The following is a 22,029-nucleotide window of genomic DNA, read 5'->3' on the forward strand; positions in this document are numbered from 1 at the left end:
ACATGTACGACCAAGCACAATCAATAAGAGTGCATCTAAATTCCAAAATCAATCTCCATAATAGTCTATGTGTTTCCTACTGCCAAAGGCGCCCTTTAGAGTAGTGAGAGAAGATCTTCACCCTGAAACCCACAGCGTCCCTTTTCAGCAGGAAGTAGCTAAGAGAATACGCCATCCCCTTTTCCTTATGACTCAGGGTGAAGTCTCTCTCAGGGAGGAGTGATAAGGAATGGCAAAGGACACACTGACAAAGAAGATTAATCAGAACTGGCTTTGACAAGCACTGTGGCATTTGGACAAGAACAAACTAGGAGGAGGGTAGAGAGAATAGTGCAACAATGAATGAATGGAAACCCAAAATCTCTGTAAATGTTTATGAAAATTAATAAAATATAGAAAACAAAACAAAACAAAAAAACAGAAAAAAAGAAAATATTCCTGCTTTGAAAAATCTCTGTAGATATCTCCATATTGTTTACAACCTCCCAAAACATAAATATTAAGAGTAAGGTATTGGTTTTAGTTAACTGTTGTTTGTGTACTGCACAGTACTAAAGCATTAAGTAATAAAGCCCTTTCAGATAGCTTTCCATTTTGTGTTGTGAAGTACTGTACATTCTAGACCTTTTATTTATGGTTATGACCGAATTCTGCATCCGGCTATTTGTAGTGTTAATGAGGTAGAATTAAGGTGAATCCTTCTCTTTACTAGAAAGCACGATTCGTATCAATCACCACCTTTTATTCTAATGGAGTTTTGAGATCCTGAATGCCCTTAATAAATTGCCTTGGAGCTGAACGGATGCATAATTGACCTCCAGTTTTCACAAATAATAAATTAAGAGGGAGCAAATTACTCATCTGTATCTTGCAGAGCAGATGGTAGATGAAAATGATGTAGGTTGGGATTGGTAGCACAACTCTGTACCTACCAGGTCACCAGAGCCCCTTGAGATCCTCTAGAGGAATCCTTTGAAAGGATTGATCCTTTCATGGTCTACACACTGCTTTTAACGTGATCCTTTGGCTCTAAGTGCCATGATTTAATAGTAGAATAGCCTCAGTGTATAGACACCCAGACAATTGTTCACCAGTCAAATAAATAGATAGGAGCAAGAAGGTATGTAGAGTGGGAGGAATCGTCGGTGTTAGAGATGATGGACAGGTAGTTTGGAAAATTTAGACATTTGAGATACTCTTAACCACTGCCTTATAGGAACCGCTTTTGTATAAATTCTTTTAAAAGAAATCATTAGTGAATGCTATAACAAAAAGTGCTGTAGTTGATGACTTTCAATAACAGAAATTTATTTTTTCATGGTTCGGAAGATTAGGCATTTGAATTTAGAGAGTAGTTTCACAAATAGGTCTTTTTTGATCATATTAATGGTAAAACCAAAACAAATTCAATTGTTGTTAGGTGTTATTGAGTAGACCGTGATTCATAGTGACTGTATGAAGAGCTGATATGAACCCTACTCTCTCCAGCACAATCTTTCCCATCCCTACTATACTTGAGTCCATTGCTCTAACTACTGTGTCAATCCATTTCATCAGGAGTCTTTCTCTCTTTCACTTACCCCCGATACTTCTAAACATGGTGTCCTTTCACTTACCTCCCATACTTCTAAGCATGATGTCCTAAACATGATGTCTCTAGAAACAGGCCTCTTTTAGCAACATGTGTAAAGTACGTGAGGCAGAGTTTCATCTACCTTCCCTCTAAGGATCACCTCTGCTATACCCTCCTCAAGATATATTTGTTTGTTTTAAAATTTGTTGTATGCAATCAAATTGGATCTGACTAGCACAGGAGGAGACTGCCCCTCCTTTTTCAACGGAGCTTCTGGTTGATAAAAACTGCACACCTTCGGCATTGCAGCACAGCTTCTTGCCCCCAGGCCACCCGAACTCCCTGTTTGTTCCTTTTTGCAGTCCATGTGAGTACTCTTCTCCAAAACCATAACTCAAAGGCATCAGTTATTCTACTGTCATTCTTCATCAATGTCCAGCTTTCAGAGGTATAGAAATCCATTGAATAGACTATGGGTTGTATCAAGCACACCTTAGTCCTCAACTGGCATCACTGCTCTTCAGTATGTTGGAGAAGTCCCTGACTGCAGACTTCCCCAATGAAACATGTTTTTGATTTTTTTGTTTTCTTTTAAATTTCTTTATCCCTATTGTCAAGGGTATTCATTGTGAATCCCTGCAAGATTAAATTATTAATGACTATAATATTTTCTCCATCTATCATGATGATTTCTATTGGATTGGTGGCAAGATTTTTTTTTTTAATATTTAGATTTAATCAACAAGCATAATAGGTCCTCTTCACTTTCAGTAAGCAAAGTTGTGTCATCTCCATAGGGTGTTGATGAGACTCCCTCTGATTCTGATGCCACATTCTTATACATAGAGTCCAGCTTCTCAGATTAATCTCTGCATACAGATTGAATAGATATGAAAAAAAGACGTAATCTTAATGTACACCTCTTTTTTTTTCATTCGAAAGTATGCTTTGATTGGACAACGACCTTCTGATCTCACATGAACAAAATTAAGTTTTCTACGATTCTCCTTTGTCTCAACATTATCCTCAAATTGTTCTGATCTATACAATCAAGGGCCTTTGTAGAGTCAATAAAATACAAATAAACATTTTTCTGGTATTCCTTGTACTCAGCTGAGATTCATCTTACATTACCAATTATATTTTTGGCATTATATTCTCTTTTAAATACAGATTGAACACCTGGCAGCTCTCTGAAAATATTCAGTTTCAACCATACCTCGATGCTCTTTAGAAAGATTTTGCTTGTGTGTGATAATTAATGATATTCTCTGATAATTTTGACATGCAGTTGGATAACCTTTCTTGAGAATGAGGACAAATGTTGATCTTTTCCAGCCAATTAGCCAGATAGTGATCTTCCAAATTTCCTATTATAAACTGGTATGTTCATACCTTCATCTATTTGTTGAAATATGTTAGTTGTTTTTTCATCAGTTTCTGAGACCTTATTTCTGGTCAATGCCTTCAATGAAACTTGAACTTCTTCCTGCATCACCATTGCTTCTTGACATATACTACTTCCAGGAATGGTTCCATGATGGTCAATTATTTGTGGTACAATGATTCTGTGTATTCCCTCCATATTCTTTTTTCCACCCTTAACTTTAAATAATATTTAAAGTATATTTCCTCTGCTTATTGCCATAACAGCATCATATAAATAAATCCTTTTTAAAAACAAATCAAGATTTTTTTGAGAATTTTTAGGAAATTATTTCTTAATTTTCTACTAGTTTATTTACAAAATTTGAATGCATTGTTTTATAGAGCAATATCTTTCCATTTCCCTCATCATCTCCCCCAACAAATTGTACAACCCCATGATTAATCCCCTCTTCCCTCTACCCATCCTCATCCCTCTGCTTCCAATCTCTTTCACCCCTTTTGCATCCTTATACTAATCCTACAATACTGATTTTACACAATATTTATCATTGTGGGACTGAGTTAGTTCACTCAGCATACTGCTCTCCAGCCCCTCCCAAGTTAGTTAATAATTTGCAAAGTCATTGCTCCTGGGTGCTGCATAGTATTTCATTGTGTGAATGTACCATAATTTCCTAATCCATCTGTTTTTGGTTGGACATTTGGGCTGTTCCCATGTTCTTGCTATGGTGAATAATGCTGCTATGAACATTGGCGTAGAAATCTCTGTTTGTGCCTCAGTTCACATTTTCTTAGGGTATATTCCAAGTAGTGGAATATCTTGGTTATATGGAATTTCTATGTTCAGCATTTTGAGGAAGCACCAAACTGCCTTCCAGAATATTTGCACCATTTTACAATCCCACGAACAATGTATAAGATTTCCTTTCTTGCCACATCCTCTTCAACATCTATTATTTGCTGCCCCGTTAAACTTTGTCACTGTTAGTGGAGTGAGATGATATTTCATTGTGGTTTTGATCTGCATTTCTGTTATTGCCATGATTTGGAGCATTAACTCATGTATCTGTTTGCCATTTAAATATCTTCTCTGTGAAAATTCTTTCCATGTTTTTTTGCCCATTTTGTAATTGGGTTATCAGCCTTTATCTTGTGGAGGCCCGGGAGTATTTTGTAAACCTTTGTTATGAGATTTCACATTCCTTCTTATCAAGCCCAGCCTCACAAATGCTCTGTACTGCACAAATTGAAAAGGTACGGAGACAAGACATATCCCTCAAACACTCCTTTCCTGATTTTGACCTATGCTTGCTCTGTTCTAATGACTGCTTCCTGGTCCAAGTACAGATTTCACATGAGCACAATTTGCAATCATCCCTGCTATCTCAACTCAGCCAGGGTTACAAGTGGGGATAACTTCTAATCATCTCTGTGATCTCAAATCAGGTAACTACACAACTTCCCAAAACCATTTTTGCTATCTCACTTCAGCCGGGCAAGTGGGGAGAATTTTCAACCAATTCTCTTTCCTATGCATGCTGTTGTTGTCGTTGTTAGGTGCCGTCGAGTTGCTTACGACTCATAGCGACCCTATTTACAACAGCCCTAAACTCTGTTCTGTCCTGTGCCAATTGCATTGTCTCCAACACACTCATTCCAATTACCCCAGTCACCGACTCAATCCATCTCAACCCTCCTACTCCTGACCTCCACCCTCCCAAGCATGATGTCCTTCTCCAAGGACCAGTCTCCCTACAACATGACCAAAGTTGACAAACATGTCAGACGAAGCCTCAGAATCCCTGCCTCCAAGGAGAAGCCTGGTCTAACCCTCTCCAAGAAGAATCTGTTTGTTTTCTTAGCAGTCCATGGTACCCTCAATATTCTTCTCCAACACCAAAGCTCAAAGGCATCAATTCTCCTTCTATCTTCCCTAGTCATTGTCTAACTCTCTGACGCATAACATGTGATTATAAGATCATAAGTATAAGACACACCTTAGTCTCCAGAGAAATACCGTTGCTCTTCAGTACTTTAGAGAGGTCCCTAACAGCAGACTTTCCCATAGCAATGCATCTTTTTTTTTAACTTACAAGGTTCGTATACATTGTTTTTATTTTTTATTAAATTTTGGTGCCAAGAGTGTTGATTGTGGAGCCAAGTGGACTAAAGCTGTGAGCAATAGATTGCTTAAAAATTAATAGCTGGAGTCAGGGACTATATTTGATTTAAAAGAAATTTAAAAGACTTTTTTGTTAAGTGCAATTAAGTTGAATATGACTTTTAGTGGTCTTATGAACAATATATGCAAACTCTCACCATCCTTATCATTCTTGATATTTTTTAGTCTATTGTTGCAAATGATGTACCAATAGATCTCATAAAGGGTCTTCTTTCCCTTCTATATTTCCAACCACGATGGAACAGCCTCAATTAAGAGTTTGTCCAAAATATGTTAGTAGAAGCTTCAGAATCTGTGTATCCAAGCCACATTTCAATTCCATTATCTAAGGTATTTCTGTTCAATTTTTTAGGCAGTCTATAGTCTATTCATCATTCTTCTCCAACACGACAACACAAATGTACAAATTTTTCTCTTGTAATTTTTATTTATTGTCTAGCTCTCAGATGTGTAGGAGGTGATTGGAAAAACTGTGCTTTAAGGCTGATCAGCTTTAGTCTTTAAATTTACATCATTGTTCTTCAGAACTTAGGAGTGACCCCTGACAACAAACTTTCCCAATGCTATACATCTCCCATTCTCCTAACTGCTGATACCAAGGGTGTTGATTCTGTACGCAAGCAAGATAAAATCATTGTTATTTTCCGACTTTTCTCTATCATGGTGTGGACTTTTAGCCCAGTTGTGAGGGTTTTGTTTTCTTCATATTTCTACATAACCCATATTGAAGGTGCGTTCCTTGATCCTCTGCAGCAGGTGCTTCAGGCCCTCCTTATGTAACGTGCTCACCAATCTGTGCCAGGCAATTTCGGAGACCTGGCCAATTGCCTGGCCAACTGACTGGAAGAGATACATATCCGTTCCCATTCCTAAGGAAGATGATGAAAGAGAGTTTGGAAATTATCAAACAATATCATTACTATCACATGTAATTACTGTTGAATGTCATAAAAAACCAGATCAGTTCACTGAAAATTGCCACAAGTTCAAACTGGGTTTAGAAGAGGCCATGACACTGTTGTTGTTCTGTTGTTATGTGCCTCGAGTTACCTACAACTAATATTGACCTATGTACAACAGACTTAAACCCTGCTCTATCTTATGCCAATCTTACTGTCTCTGACACACCTATCCCCATTACCCCTGGGACTGGATAAATCTAGCTCATTGAGGGTCTTCTTCTCCCATGCTGTCCCTCCACCCTGCCAAGCATGACGTCCCACTCCAAGGACTGATCCCGCCTTGCAACATGTCTGAAGTATGTCAGACGAAGCTTCAGAGTCCTTGCCTCCAAGGAGCAGGATGGCTTCACCCTCTCCAGGATGAACTTGTTTGTTCTCCTAGCAGTCCATGGTATATTCAATACCCTTCTCCAGCACCACAGTTCAAAGGCATCAACTCTCCTTCTATCATCCCTAGTAACTGGCCAGCTTTGCAATGCATTTACAAGTAATTACAAAGGCCATGGCCTGTATCGGGCACACCTTATTATCCAGACTGACATTGTTGCTCCTCAGTACTTTGGGGAGGTCTCTGACAGCAGACTTTCCCAATGTCTTTTAATTTCCTGGCTGCTGGTACCAAGGGTATTGATTAAAGAGCCAAGCAAACTGAGGCTGTCAACAATCTCAATCTCTTCATCATCTATCATCATGCTACCAATTGGCCCAGTTGTGAGAATCTTTGTTTTCTTGATGTTGAACTTCAATCCATATTGAATGCTGCAGTCCTTGACCTTCTGCAGCAAGCACTTCAAATCTTCCTCAGTTCAGCAAGCAGGATTGTGTCATCTGCATAACGCAGATTCTTGATGAGTCTACCTCTAATCCTAATGCCACTCTTCTCCTCATAGAGCCCAGCCTCTCAGAAAATCTGTTCTGCATATAGATTGAAAAGACATAAAGATAGAACACATCCTTCCAAATTTTGAACCATGTAGTGTTTCCTTGCTTTGTTCTGATGACTGCCTCCTGGTCCAAGCATAGGTTTCACATCAGCACTATCAAATGTTGTGGGATTTCCATTCTTCTCAGAGTCAGCCACACTTTGTTGTGTTCCACACAGTCAAACGCCTTTGCATAGTCAATGAAATACAGATAGACATTCCTCTGATACTGCCTGAATCAGCCAAGATCCATCTGACATTAGCTATAATATCCCTAGTACCATGGCCTCTTCTAAATCCAGCTTGCATTCTGGAAGTTCTCTGTTGATGTGCTAGTTGTTTTTGAATGATCTTCAGGAGACTCTTGCTTGCATGTGATATTAATAATACTGTTTGATAATTTCTTCATTCTATTGGCTCACCTCTCTTTGGAATGGGAACAAATATAGATCTCTTCCAGTCAGTTGGCCAGGTGGTTGTCCTCCAGATTTCTTGGCATAACTTGGTGAGCACATCCAGGGCAGCATCTGTTTGCTGAAATGTCCATTGACATGTCATCAATTCCTGGGGCCTTGTTTTTTGCTAATTCTTTCAGAGCAGTTTGAACTTCTTCCTTTATCGTCACAGACTCTGGCTCATATGTTGTTTCAAGAAATTCTTCTGTGTCTGCCAATTCCTTTTGGTACAATGACTCTGTATATTCTTTCCATCTTCTTTTAATGCTTCCTGGATCATTTAATATTCTGCCCAAAGCATACTTAAGTATTGTAACTCAAGGTTTGAATTTGTTCTTCAGTTTCTCCAGTTTAATAAATGCAGACCAGAAGACAAAGTAAAGAATTACAATGAAATGTGCAAGGAGCTAGAGTCAGAAAATCTAAAGAGCTGAACTAGCACAGTAGGATCCTACCCATAGCTAACCCTTCAGTGGGTTTTCAGAGGCTGTAAATCATACAGGAAGAGATGTTATTCTCTCTCCAGTACTGCAGCTGGTGGATTTGAACCATGTGCCTTTGAATTGGTAGAGCAGGTCTTTACCACTAGACCCCTGGAATGGATGTCTAGAAAAAAGAAAAGTATTCTTTTTAAAAAACAAGCAAAACAAACAAACCAAGACACACACACCACAGAAACCCAACAATCAGATATTGCTGTCATAGATCTACCAGATTTTAGAGTATTAGCTCCTAGGTGATCCTTTGATAATTCTCTGGATGAAGCAGAAAAGTGTGATAGCTCCAAATTCAATTTGAGGCTTTTGTGAGGCTGTTTTTGTGGGAGGAGCACTTCAAACCAGTTCTTAGATCTTACCTCAATACAGATATTCTAGATCAAAGTAAAAGTGTAACTGTCCTAGAATTTACTTCTGTTTCCAAGACAGCTAGGGAAAATGTTTCAAAGTCTTTCATGCATTATCATATACCCTGTCCTCTTATCACAATTTTGTGACATTCCAGGTCATTCTAATAAATGCATCAGATTACTAACACTCAGGTAGTCTACAAGTACCCGATAAATGAGAAAATACATGACAAAAAAATTCCTTTCTATAAATGTCCACCTGTAGTCCAAATGCTATAAATCAACTGCACTTTCCACAGCTTTTTAAAAACTATCCTAGTCTTATTACTAATTTTATTTTTCCTAGTTCTTTCAATATAAATTTTAATGAAAATTAACTCTTTTATCGAGAAATCTCGTATTTTTTGCTGACCAGGTGATTGTTTTCATCTCACTGAAGTTGAAACCTAGTAGCTTAGACATTCTCAAAAGGATAAACTATCTAATGCATTATTTTAACTCCCAAATCAATATACTCTTTTCAGGTAGAATTTGCTAGTACTTAGCAAACTTATTAACCTAGGAATTGTTCACTGCACCCTCAACGCCTGAAAACAGAGCACTGGTCACTTAAGGAAATTGTTAAGATCAGACCAATCACATGTTATAAATGAGTTACAAATATTTATGAAAAAGAAGATAGTTAACAATATAAATAGGTCCTTCTTGAATGTAGTCATTAAATAATTTTTCTCACTAGGTTTTGTGCTTGATTTTCTCAAAACTTAAATTCAGAAAGTTAATGACTGTCAATTATGACAAAGGTATAAAAACCTATTGTTAAGTGCTGTAGAGTTGCTTGTAATTCATAACAACCCTATGTATAACAAGTCTGAACCCTGCTCTATCCTGAGCCAACCTCATCAGCCCCAACACACCTGCCCCCATTACCCCAGTCACTGAGTCCATATGTCTTATCCAGGGTCTTCCTCTCTTGTGCTGTCCCTTCAGCCTCCCAAGCATGATGTCCCTCTCCAAGGACTGATCCCTTTTTGCAGTATGCTCAAAGTATGCCAGACAGAGCTTTAGAAACCTTGCCTCCAACGAACAGCCTGGTCTCATCTTCTCTAGGACAAACCTGTTTGTTCTCCCAGCTGTCCATGGTATATTCAATACTTTTTTTCCAAAACCACTACTCAAAGGTATCAATTCTCCTTCTATCATCCCTAGCCACTGTCCATCCAGCTTTCTGATGCATAAGAAGTAATTTTGAAGACTATGGCATGAATCAGGCGCACCTTAATCTCTATACTGGCATCAATACTCTTCAATACTCTGGAGAGGTCCCTGACAGCAGATTTTTCCTAATGCTATTTGTCTTTTGATTTCCTGGCTGCTGGTACCAAAAAATGTTGTTTGTGGAGTCATGCAACTGAAGTGCTTAACTATTTCAATCTCTTCATCATCTATCATGATGCTGCCAGTTGGCCCAGTGATGAGGATGTTTATTTTCTTGGTGTTGAACTTTAATCCATATTTAAGGTTGCAGTCCTTGATCTTCTGCAGCAAATGCCTCAGCTCTTCCCCAGTTTGGGAAAGCAAGGTTGTGTCAACTACATAACACAGGTTGTTGATGAGTTTTTCTTCAATCCTGATGCCACATTCCTCCTCATACAGCTCAGCATCCTGGATAATCTGTTCTTCATGTAGATGGAAACAGGTATGGAGATAAGCTGCATCCCTACTGTACACCTTTCAAAATTTTGAACCATACAGTGTTTCTTTGCTCTGTTCTGACGACTGCCTCCTGATCCAAGGATAGGTTTCACGTAAGCACAAGTAAATGTTCTCAGATTCCATTCTTTTTAGACTTAGCCACAGTTTGTTGTGATCTACACAGTCAAAAGCCTTTGCATAGTCAATGAAACACAGATAGATATTCCTCTGGTACTCTCTGATTTCAGACAAGAATCTTCTAACACTGTAAGACACTTATTGGAATGTTTTATTTTTAAATACTGTGAAAGAAATCTAACAAAGTGTCATATTTAGTCACTAACTAAAAAGTAAATTATCTGAGTTTCCACACATGGGTATTAGCATTTCAGAGTAAAATATGAGTCTTCTAGGCCAAAGAAGTTGAATTGAGACCACAGTTTCAGAAAATAGATTGCCTAGTCTTTACATGTTGCATTTCAAATTATACATCTGTCAGATGTATATATCTGTCAGATATTTGTTGATGCTGCTATACAGTCTCAATTCTATCTCCATTGTTATAATTTATAAATAAAAACATTTGACTGTGCCACTCCTCTGCTAAAATACTTTAATAGATTTAGATTTGTATTAGTTTGGAAACAAAACTTTTATTGAGTTCACCACTCTGTATCTTAAACCTACTTGTTCTCACATCTTCCTCCAGTTACAAGAGCACATTTTAGCTCTGTTTTAACATATAATAAGATCCCCAAGGGTCATTGCCATTGTTCTACCTAATTGGTAGGCAATATAGACTTCAGCTCACCTACTTAGTCCCTGCTCTCATGTAACTCTCACTTGAGTTATTTATCTCTTTCCATTGTCATGATGACTACTTTGGTTCCACCTAAGCATTCTCTCATCTTACCTTTTACCATTCTGACCTGACAATTATCATGTTTGTTAAATATATGATTAATAATATCTCTTTCCCTCAAAAGTGTATAAAACAAAGAAGACAGGTCTGAATTTGAATTGAACTCTATTCGAGTTTTATCTCAGCATTGAGTACAGAGTACATTGTATACAAAAAGAAATGAATGAATGTTCATTGAATTAAGAATGCATAAGTCCTCCCCTCATGAATTACCAAAATTATTATAGTATCAGCCTTGGAAGAAAAGCAACCAGGATAATCCTTACAGGCAAAGATGATGAATTTTTTCTCACATACTTTGAGTATGTTGTTAGGAGATACCAGTCCCTGAAAAAGATAACATGCTTTCAAAAGTGGAGGGTCATCAGACGAGAGGATACCCTACAAAAAGATTGATTGATAAAGTGACTGCAAGGATAGACACAGATTAGTTTTTGATCTGTTGATATGAACCAACTTAATGGCACCTATGAACAACACAAACATGTCTCCTTAAGCACTGCTGAACTAAGATTTTCTTCACACTTATCATGCTTTGTACATTCTTTGTAGCCTACAATACTACCTTACTGTGGTGATGATCCCTTATTAGAAGCGTGCATTACATTTGGTGGAAAACGGCATCAGATGATCCTGTCTGGCTCGGAAGCAGAGGCAGTGAAGGTGTTCTAAGAAAGCAGGAAACACTGACTATAAGGGCCAGTCTTCTCTCACTGAATCTTCTCCTTCTGTTGTCTTTCTGTAAATTTTCATTTTAGCCCATTTAGATACCACTGGGAGGTCGTATAAATGCTTAATGTACTCGGTTGCAAAGAAAAGGTTGAAAGTATGAAGCCACTCAGAGGCTCCTTGGAATAAAGATTTGACAATCCACTCCTGAGCATTGAAGGAAATAAGAAAGATCCAGACTGAAAAACAAGACATAAGAACTTTGTAAGTAAACTAGTATAAAATAAAAATTGTATTTAAATAAAAAACAAAAGCTTAGCTCAAAATAACAACCACCACCACCACCACCAACAACAACAACAATAAAAAACCAAGTAAAAACGCAACACAAATTAGTCATCAAAATCTCATAAGGCACAGACTCACATGGTTTGGAATGGAATTACATGGCTACTATTGTTTTAGTTTACAGGTAGAGTCCACTTAATTTCATTCAGTTTAAATATTAAATTCTCTATATAACCAAAGCTACAACTCTATTCAATATATGAAATATTTCTTAACTATTTATTGTAATAAGTTTACAAGAAATATTTCCTAACTATTTATTGTAATAAGTTTACAAGGACTGTAATCTTCAATATGTATTGAAGCTTAATGGCAAGAAGACAAAGAGTCTCACCACTGGGTCAACAGGCAGCACCATGATAGATGGAGAAGAGAGTGAGGTTGTTAACACTTACAGCTTGCTCAGCTTCACAATCAACACTATTAACACCAACAGTTAGGAAATCAAAAGACAAATTGTATTGGGAAAATCTACTGTCAGAGACCACCCCGCCAGAGTGCTTAGAAACAACGATATCAGTCTAGAGACTAAGGTGCACTTAACCTAGGCCATGGTCTTCAAAAGTACTTGCTATAAATCAGGGAGCTGGACAATGACTAAGAATGACAGAAAAAGAATTAATATCATTGAATTATGATGCTGGAGTAGTTTTGAACATATAATGGACTGCCGAGAAAACAAATAGGTCTGTCTTGAAGAAGGTGAAATCAAGTTTCTCCTCGGAGGCTAGGATTTTGAAGCTCCATCTCACATACTTTGGGCACGAGGCCAGGAGAGACTGGTCCTTAGAAAGAACATCGTGCTTGAAAGGGTAGAGGGACAAAGCAGGAGAAGAAGACCCTGGATGAGATGGAGTGATACAGTGACTTGGGGCAATAGGGTTTGTCTATCAGAATTAGTGAGACTAGCTCAGGTCACGGCAGGGTTCAGAGCTGCTGTACATAGGGTAGCTTTAGGTCACAAGTAACTCAATAGCATAAACAGCAACAACAACAAACTTTTTGAGGGAAAGCTGGAAATCCTTCAAAAAATTTGTATATAACTTAGTTTGACTATTATTATATTTTCTCCTTGATGCTCCAGTGCGATTTTTAGATTCTCTTCTGACATCCATTTCATTTTTTCCTTTCTTCTTTGTTTCTTCATTTAGGGTTTTTTGTTTAAATGAAGTTTTTATTTTACACTGATTTACTTTTCAAGTTTGTATACATTGTTTTTCACATCAGATATTTCCCAGTTCTTTTACCTACCACTCCCTCCACCCATCAAACTGTGTGACTTGATGATTAATCTGCCCCACCATCTCTCCTTCCTGCTTTGATCCTCCTCCCTCCCCTCCTTGGATCCTCAAACATGTTCCACCGTAATGGTCTTATACAGTATTTGTCCTTATGAGACTGAGTTAGTTCACTTAGCATAATGCTCTTCAGTCCCTCCCAAGTTAGGTAGTAATTTACAAAATAATTGCTCTTCAGTGCTGTGTAATATTCCAACATGTCAGTGTTCAATAATATCTCAATTCATTCTCTTGTGGTTGAACATTTGTGCTGTTTCCATGTTCTTAAGATGGGGAATAACAGTGCTATGAACATTGATGAATGTCTCCCTTTGTACTTCAGTTTTCATTTTCTCAGGGTATTTTCCAAGCAGTGGAATAGCTGGGTGTGATGGAATGTCTGTTTTCAGTTTTTTAAGGAAACACCAAACTTCCTTTCAGAGTGGCTGTACAACTTTACAATTTCACCAACAATGTATAAGAGTTCCTATCTTGCCACATCCTCTCCAACATTTATTACTTGTTGCCTGTTAAACTTTGCCAGTGCTTTTGAAGTGAGATGGAATCTTATTGTGGTTTTTATCTGGATATATCTTATTGTCAATGATATTAAGCATTTCATCAGGTGTCTGGCGGTCATCCAAATATCTCCTCTGTGAAGACATTACATGTATTTTGTCCATTTTGTAATTGTGTTACCAGTTTTTTCCTTGTGGAGACACTATAGGACTTTGTAAACTTTATATGAGTTCCTTTTCTGAGATGGTATTGCCAGACGGGTTTTTCCAATCAGTAGGTTTTCTTTTCAAGATTTTTAAGCACACAAAGACTTAATTTTTAGAAAGTACAATTCATCAATTTTATCTTCTCCAGATTGTGCATTTCTGGCTGCATTTAGCAGTCTCTTTATACCAGGCCATCTAAGCTTGATGACAATTTGTCTGTGATTATCTTTACGGACTTGGGCTTTACTCGCAGGTTTCTGATTCACCTTGAATTGATTTTTGTGTGTACTGTGAGATGTGGATTCTGTTTCAGCTTTCTGCTGGTAGCAGACCCATTTTCCCAATTGATAGGTTTTATTTCCTTGTTGAGTATCACTTGATCATAGATAACTTGGTCCATTTCTGGGTTCTCAATATTGTTCCATTGGTCTATGTGTCTGTCATTGTACCAGAACCATTCTGTTATGATTATTACCATTTTATAGTAGGTGTTGAGGTCAGGGAGTGCTATGCCTCCCACTTGATTTTGAATCGTGTTAGGATTGCATTGAAAATGTAGACTGCTTTTGGTAGGATTGTACTTTTCACAATATTGAATCTTCCTATTCATGAACAGGGAAACTTTTTTTCATTTATTTATATCTATTATTGTGCCTCGTAGAAATGTTTTGTAGTTTTCTTTGTATAGGTCTTTGTATCTCTAGTTAAGTTCACTGTCAAGTATTTAAAGTTGTGGTTGGTTATTGTAAATGGTATTGCTTTCTTGGATTCCTTCTCTGAGTTCTCTTTGTTATTGTAGAGGAATCCCAATGATTTTTGGATATTGATCTTACATCTTACCACTCTACTAAATGATCTACTAGCTCTAACATATTTTTGTTGTTGTTGTTATTGAGTCCTGCATGTTTTCTCTGTATACTATCATATCTTCTGCATATAGTGACAGATTAACCATCTTTTTGCTGTTATGGACACCTCCTATTTCCTTCTCTTGTTGTATTGTCCTAGTGAGCTCTTACAATATATTGTTGAATAGAAGTAGTTACAGTGGGCTTCCTTATCTGGTCCCTGTCCACAGGAAAAGTGAGAATTATATTGACTCTTGGTTTTGCCTATATACTTTTCACTATGTTGAGGAAATTCCCTTTATTACAATTTTGCTGCGTGTCTTAATCAGGAAGGGATGTTAGCTTTTGTCAAATGGCTTTTCTGCATCAATTGCTAAGATCATATAGTTTTATTTTCTTTGTTAATATGGTGAATTACACTGGTTACTTTTCTTATGTTGAACAATATTTGCATATCTGTTATGAATCTCACTCACTTGGTCATGATGAATTATTTTTTAAATGTGCTTTTGGAGTCTATTGACTAGGATTTTTAAGGACTTCTAGGAGATGAACAGGCTCATCCTGCAGAGAGTTAAAGCAGACTACTCCTTGGAGGCAAGAATTCTGAAGCTTTGTTTGACATACTTTGGACATGTTGCAAGGCGGGACTAGTCCTTAGAGAGGGACATCATTCTTGGGAGGATGGAGGAACAGTGCAGGAGAGGAAGATCCTCGACGAGATGGATTGATTCAGTGACTCAGATAATGGGGGTAGGTGTGTCAGAGACAGTATGTTTGGCAGGGGATAGAGCAGGGTTTAGGGCTATTGTACAGAAGGTCACTATGAGTCGCAGGCAACTTGACAACACATAACAACAACAACAACATATTCATGAGAGACACTGGACTGTAGTTTTCTTTCTTGGTAATAAATATCTATGCCTGGTTTTGCTGTTAGGGTTATATACTTGCTTCATAGAATGACTCTGGAGGCATTCCTTCTTTTTCAATTTTTAAAAACAATTTCAGTAGAGGTGGTGATAGATCCTTTCTGAAAGTTTGGTAGAATTCAGCAGCTGTGAAGCCATTTAGTCCAGGACATTTCTTATGGGGAAATCTTTTTATAACCTGTTCAATTTCTTCTTTGTGATAGATCTCTTCAAGTGTTCTATATCTATCCTTCTCAATCTAGGTAGGGCATGAGTTTCAAGGAATGTGTTAATTTCCTCTAGGTTTTTCAATTTATGAGAATATAGCTTTTAATAGTATTCTGATATTATCGATTTAATTGCATCTGACTCTCTTGTGATATCATCTCTATAATTTCTTAATCAAGCTACCTGTGTGTTTTCTTTTTTTTTCTTTTTTCTTTTTTTTTTTTTGGTTAAATTTGCCAGTGGTTTATCAATTTTATTGACCTTTTCAAAAAACCCACTTCTAGTCTCATTGATGGTTTCAACTTTTTTTCTGTTTTCTATCACATTGATTTCAGCTCTTGTCTTTATAATTTGTTTTCTTGTAGAGTCTGTAGGGTTAGTTTGTTATTTTTTTCTTATTTGATGAAGGAGTTGAGTTAGATCATTGATTTTTCTTCTTTCTTCCTTTACTATGTGTGTGCCTATGATTACAGACTGCCCCTCTGAGGACTGCCTTAGCTGTATCCCAGAGGTTTTGGTATGTTGTATTTTCATTTGTTTCAAGGAACTTTTTTATTTCATTCTTTATTTCTTTTGTAACCCTATCACGTTGTAGCAGAAAGTTATTTAGTTTCCACATCAGTGTTTTTGTAAGCTTTATCCTTCTTCAAATTTTATGAAGTTGTGGTCTGAGACAATACGTTGTACTATTTCAATGCTTTTTAATTGGTTTATACTTGCTTAGTATCCTTCTCTAAGGACACTTGTTCACTAGGTCCTTTCTAGTAAAATGCCCAAAGTATGTAAGGCATGACTTCAATATCCTTGCCTCCAAAGAACAACCTGGTTTCACCCTCTCTAGAACTGACCCATTTATTCTCTTGACAGTCCATGTTGTGTTCAATACTCTTCTCCAGCACTATTTAAAAGAATTAATTCTTCTGCCATTCTTATTCATTCCCTAACTCACGGATGCATATTTAGAAGCCCATGGCCTTGATCAGTGTCGCCATAGGTTCTAAACTGACATTGTTGCTCATTAGCACTCTGGAGAGATCCCTGACAACAGATTTTTACAATGCAATTCATTTTTTTATTTCCTGACTGCTGATGCCAAGAGTGTTGATTGTGAATCCAAGTAAGATGAAATCATTAACAACATCAATCCTTTCTCCATTTTTCATGATATTGCCTACTGGTCAAGTGGTGGGGATCTTTGTTTTCTTGATGTTGAGATGCAATCCATATTGAAGGTTGTAATCTTTGACCTTCTGCTGCAAGTGTTGCAAATCCTCCCCAGTCTGGTGAGCAAAGTTGTGTCATCTGCTTAGTGCAGGTTGTGGATGAGTCTTCCTTTGATCCTGATGCCACATTTTTTTTGTTGTTGTGTACCGTCAAATCAGATCCAACTAGTACAGGAGGAGATTGTTCCTCCTTCTCTTGTGGAGCATCTGATGAATTTGAACTTCATGATTGCAGCACAGCTCCTTTCCTCTAAGCCCCCAGAGCTTGCCTCATGCCGCATTTTTTCTTTATATAGTCCAGCCTCCTGAATGTTCTGCACCACATACAGATTGAAAAGGTGTAGAGAAAGGATACATCCTTGATGTGCTGTTCTTTTTTTTTTAATTTTGAAACATGCATTATTCCCTTGCTCTGTCTGGACAACAGATTACTGGTCTAGGTATAGGTTTCACATGAGCACAATCAAGTGTTCTAGGATTCACCTTCTTCTCAAAGTTAGCTGTTTTTAGTAATCAAAGCAGTCAAATGCCTTTGCATAGGTGATAAAGCATAAATAAACATTCTTCTGGCTTTTCCTATTTTCAACCATGATCTGGCAATGATATCCCTCGTGTCAAGGCCTCTTCTAAATCCAGTTTGTATTTCTGGCAGTTCTCTGTCAATGTATGCGCTAGTAAGTTTTTAAAAAATTTTTATTTTATTTTATCATTTTTTGTGTGTGTAACTTCAAATCAGATCTGACTGGTACAGGAGGAGATTGACCCTCCTTTTCCAGCAAAGCATCTGGTGGATTTGAACCACGTATTTCTGGGATTGCAGTGCAGCTTCTTGCCACTAGGCCACCAGAGCTCCCTTAGTAATTTTTTTTTAATTAATTTTAATGAACATTTACAGAGATTTTGGATTTCCATTCATTCATTCTTGCACTTTCCTCCATGCCCACCCCTCCCTCCCATTTGCTCTTCTCTTTGAAAAGTAAAAGAACAATTCCTTCATTGGTATGCAATTCCCCCGCAAGCAATATTTTGTTTTCATGTGATAGTTCTGATATTGTTTGATAATTTCCCCACTCTGTTGGATCATCTTTTTTTTTTTTTAATAGGAATTATGGATCTCTTCCAGTTAATCGGCCAAGTAGCTCTTTTCCAGATTTCTTGGCACAACCTAATGCTGCCTCTGTATGTTGAAATATGTAACTTCGCATTCCACAAATTGCTGGGGCCTTATATTTTGGTAATTCTTTCAGTGCCGCTTAAATGTCCTTTGTTATTATTACTTTTGAATTTTTTTATATAGGTTTGCTCACAATGTTTGCATACATTGCATTTCACACTATTCTTTATTCACATTGTTTTTCATGCAACTATTCCCATGCATTATGGTCTATAAAATCAGTCACCATTGGACCTTGCCCACCAATTACCCAATCAAACTTTTCAAGTTCCTGCTGGATCTTTCCTTTTTCCTTCATTTCCTTCCTCTACCCAAACTGTGCAACCCGGTGGTTTCACCCCTAACCATGCTCACCCTTTTGCTTCAACTTCTTCCTTCCTTGGATCTCATACATGTTTTACTAGTTATCCTTCTATTTTACAATAATGGCCTAAGCAGTATTTGTCCTTATGAGATAAGTTAGTTCATTCAACATAATGCTCTGCAGTCTCTCACAGCAGCATCATTCACCATCACAAGATCATGGAAACAGCTCACATATCCAACTACAACTGAACGGATAGGGAAATTGTACATTCACACAATGGAATACTATGCAGCACCCAGGAACAATGATTTCATTATTATTATTATTGATTCCTGATGAAGTGCTACTTCCCAAAATGGTTCTGTGTTAGCCAATTCTTTTTGTTTTTAATTCCTCTTTTATTCTTTTTTATTTTTAGGAAGTATTTCTTTTGTACTGGCTTACTTACAATGCTTGCATATACTGTTTTTCACATTGGATCTTTTGGGTATAGTGACTCTGTGTATTTCTTCCACCTTCTTTTGATGCTTTCAGGATCATTTAGTATTCTTCCAATGACATCTTTAAGTATTGCTATCTGTGGTTTGAATTTGTTCCTTAGTTCCTTCAGTTCCAGAAATACCTGATGAATGCTTCCTTTTTTATTTTCTGACTTCAGCTCTTTGACCGTTTTACTGTAATAGTTTACTCTGTGTTCATGAGGTGCCCTTCAAAATCTGTCCAACTTTTAAACTTATTCACTTGTTACCTTTGGTTTCTTGATATTCTAGTGCAGCATTCACAGTATCACCTTATGCTCATCTGAGTCTTTTTCTTCCTCTGTCTAGGTAATGACCTTTTGTTTTGTTCACAGGTTATATTTTTTACATCATCCCACACCTCATATGGTCCTCATTCATTATTGTTTTATAACTCAAAACTATTCTTGACATGGTTTTTAAATTCACATATTTAAATGATGCAATAGACACATATTCAGGTTCTTGTAGATTTGTCTTAATTTTCTTTAACTTCAATTTGAACTTGCACGTGAGTAGCTGATGGTCTGTTCCATAGTCAGCATCTGACCTGGATTCCACAGCTAATGTTCAGCTTACCCAATAATTATTTCCATAGATATAATCAGTCTTATTCTTGCGTGATTAATTAATTAGGTGAGGTCCATGTGTATAGTGGCCATTTGTGGGTTATCTTTGTTTGTTTGTTTTGTTTTGATGTTTTTTAGGAAAGTTGGCTGTCAGAGACCTCTCCAAGGTCCCGAAAAACAATGATGTCAGTCTGGAGACTAAGGTGCACCTGATACAGACCATGGTCTTTGCCATTACTTGCTATGCTTCAGAGAGCTGGACAATGAATAGCGATGATAGAAAAAGAGTTGATGCCTTTGAGCGCTGGAAAGAGTATTGAATATACCATGGACTGCGAGGAGAACAAACAAGTTCACCTTGGAGAGGGTGAAACCAGGCTGCTTCTTGAAGGCAAGGATTCTGAAGCTTCATCTGACATATTTTGAACATGTTGCAAGAAGGTACCAATCCTTGGAGAGGACCGTCATACTTGGGAGGGTGGATGGACGGCACAGGAGGGGAAGATCCTCAATAATATGGATCGATTCAGTGACTGTGGTAATCAGGGTAGGTGTGTTGGAGACAGTGAGATTGGCACAGTATAGAGCAGGGTTTAGGGCTGTTGTACATAGGGTTGCTATGAGTCACAAGTGACTTGATGGTACATAACAACAACAGCAATATGTGTATGTGCTTGTAGTGTTTACAATGAATAATTCATTGACTATATAGCATTCTATTATTATATCTCCAGCCTTATTTCTGTCATCAAGTCCATGTTTTCCAACTACCAGTCCTTTTTCCTTGTTTCCAACTTTTGAATTCCAGTCAACAATTATTATTAATACACCTTGGCTACATATTCAATTAATTTCAGACCTCAAAATTTGGTAGAAATCTTCTATTTTCTCATCTTTGGCTTTAGTTGTTGGTTCATATATCTGAATGATAGTTGAATGTATGCATTTGCATAGTGTCCTGTCACTCACAGCATTGTACTACAGGATGGATCTAGAAATCATCTTTTTTACTATGAATGCAACATCATTTTCCTCACTTTTTCATTCTTGCCATGGCATATAACATTATTGTCTGAATCAGAGTGGCCAGTGCCAATTCATCTCAGGTCATCAATGCCTATTATGCCAATATTTATGCCTTCTATTTATTTTTAATAATTCCCAATTTTCCTGCATTCATACTTCAGAAATTCTATGTTTTAATCATACTTCAGACTTTCCATGTTTCAATTATTTAAGACTATTTGCAAAAATTCCTTATATTTGTGATTGTGTGTGTATAATGTTATGTTTCAGTTATATGCCATTTAATGTGCCATTGAGTCAGAAGTGATTCAGAATTGACCCTCCAGTTATTTGTCAAAGGATATAAATAACGTGGGAGGAGAGATTTCCCAGCTTTCTTCCCTGGAGCAGCTGGTGAACTTGAACCATCTGACTTTAAGTTGGTAGTGCAACTCTTTACTGACTAGCCCACTAGTTGTTGTTTTGTATCATTGAATAAGACCCAATCCATAGCTGACCCTCCAGAGGGTTTTCAGAGACAGTACATTGCATGGGAGGATATTGTACATCTTTCTCCCACAGATATGACCCAAGATCCTTATCGCTGGAAGCACAAAGCTCTCCTTTCTATTAATTAGAGTTTATCAATCACATTGAGGAAAAGTAGTTAGGTAAAAGGGAACTTTGGTGGCACAATCTGTAGAGAGTTGAACTATAGAGAGTTGAATCTAAAAGGGTGGCCTTTCTGGTGGTTGAATTATGTCAGTGACTCCTCAGGAGAAAGGGGGGCAGTCTTCTCTTGTGTGATTTAAAGCCTCCAAAAACCTGCTGGAGGATCTGCTATGATTTGTTCCAACTCGTGGATAATGAGTTGAGTGTATATTAGGTAATATGCAAAGATTATTCTACTTAATTCTTTAAAAAAGACACATTTAGTAGATAATTGTCTTAGTTTCCTAATGTGGCCACTAAAAACAAGTGAAAACAAACAAAACCCACAAGTGGGAAGTCTTAAAAAACTTTATTTTATTGCTATTAAATAGGCCAGAAACCTAAAATTACAAAATGGACCAAATTGATGTCAGGGTTAGGGTAAAGGCATACTTCTTTGTCTATTTCAACTTCTGATTATTGTTATTGTTAGATGCAATTCAGTTGGCTTTAACTCATGTTATTCTTGTTTTCTTTTCCATCGCAATACCTCTCCAGGGTACTGAAGAGCAATGGTGTCACTCTGGAGACTAAGGTGTGTCTGATACAGGCCATGGTCTTTGCAATC

This window comes from Elephantulus edwardii, unplaced genomic scaffold (genome assembly GCF_000299155.1).
Source record: "Elephantulus edwardii isolate Elephantulus edwardi_28Jun2011 unplaced genomic scaffold, EleEdw1.0 scaffold00018, whole genome shotgun sequence".
Lineage (NCBI taxonomy): Eukaryota > Metazoa > Chordata > Mammalia > Macroscelidea > Macroscelididae > Elephantulus > Elephantulus edwardii.